Source organism: Cebus imitator, unplaced genomic scaffold, assembly GCF_001604975.1.
Source record: "Cebus imitator isolate Cc_AM_T3 unplaced genomic scaffold, Cebus_imitator-1.0 Scaffold579, whole genome shotgun sequence".
NCBI lineage: Eukaryota > Metazoa > Chordata > Mammalia > Primates > Cebidae > Cebus > Cebus imitator.
The window spans coordinates 80,101-81,520 of record NW_016107894.1 but is presented as its reverse complement, the minus strand read 5'-3'; the positions used below and the strand labels follow the sequence as shown (position 1 = coordinate 81,520).

Sequence of the window (1,420 nt, the reverse complement as noted above, 5' to 3'; positions counted from 1 at the left end):
TCATTTTTGTATTTTTAGTAGAGAAGGCGTTACACCATGTTGGCCAGGCTGGTCTTGAACTCCTGACCTCAAGTGATCCACCTGCCTCGGCCTCCCAAAGTGCTGAGGATTACAGGCATGAGCCAGCATGCCCACCTGCAAAGGTATATTTTTGAGTAAAAAGAGCAAGGTACAAACAAAAAATAGGGAAAATCTGGGTGTGGTGGCTCATTCCTGTAATCCTAGCACCTTGAGAGGCTGAGGTGGGAAAATCGCTGGAGCCCACGAGGTTGAGGCTGCAGTGAGCCATGTTTGCACCACTGCCCTCCAGCCTGAGTAACAGAGCAAGAAAATTAAAATTAAAGTTAAAAAACCAAAACCTAAGCATGACAATTGGGTTTTCATGTGCCTTCCTCAAAACTTGTTATGATATCATCACATCACCCATCTGATGTGAAAAAGAATAAAACCCGGAAACTCAAACTAAAAATATTTGCAAATCTATAATGTTATGCATTGTCCTGTGTCTTCCCGAAAAATAGTGAAGCCCTACGCCGAAGGGTCTGTGGATGGGACCTTATTTGGAAATAGGCTCTTCACATGTGATCAAGGTAAGCTGAGGTAATGAGTGTGAATCCTAATCCTGTGTGCCTGGTGTCCTTATAAAAAGGGGATGTGTGGACAAAGACACCTACCAAGGGAAGACAATGTCAAGACAGAGACAGAAGACCACCTACAAGCCAAGGAACTCTGGAGGCTCTGAGAATCCAGGAGCGAGACCTGGGCAGACCCTCCCTCACAGCCTTCACAGGAAAAACAAACAAACAATAAAAAAATCCCTTGATTTCAGACTCCTGGCCTCCAGAACTGTGAGAATAAACCTCTGTGGTTGAAGCCACACAGTTTAGGGTACTTTGTTAAGGCAGCGCTAGGAAATGAATGCAGATTTCTTGGGGCATGCATCAACACTTCTGAAGGAAATTTGGGACGTGGCATGCTTGAACTTACAATTCATACCTTTCTCTACTCTGAATTCTTTTTTTTGAGAGACAGGGTCTCACTCTGTCACCCAGGCTGGAGTGCAGTGGCACAAGCATGGCTCACTGCAGCCTCCACCTCCTGGGCTCCAGCAATCCTCTTGCCTCAGCCTCCTGAGTAGCTGAGACTACAGGCACATGCCACTGTGACTGGCTAATTTTTAAAAAATGTTTTGTAGAGATGGGGTCCTGCTACGTTGCCCAGGTTTACCTGGAACTCCTAGCCTCAAGTGATCTTCCCATCTTGGCCTCCCAAAGTTCTGGGATTATAGGTATAAGCCACTGTAACTGGCTTGCCTTTTTATTTAAAGACAGAATCTTGCTCTATCGCCCAGGCTGGAGTGCAGGGACATGATCTCAGCTCACTGCAACCTCCACCTCCTGGGTTCAAGCAATTCTTTTTT

General features: G+C 45.9%; 1 long non-coding RNA gene and 1 pseudogene across 1 annotated transcript in view; one reads left to right on the top strand and one right to left on the bottom strand.

The window, feature by feature from the left end:
- The window catches only part of LOC119469139, a 10,591-nt gene that overhangs the window by 612 nt on the left and 8,559 nt on the right, over positions 1-1,420 (bottom strand). The gene's annotated exons all lie outside the window — the stretch shown is intronic.
- Positions 351-433, top strand: LOC119469145 (annotated as a pseudogene).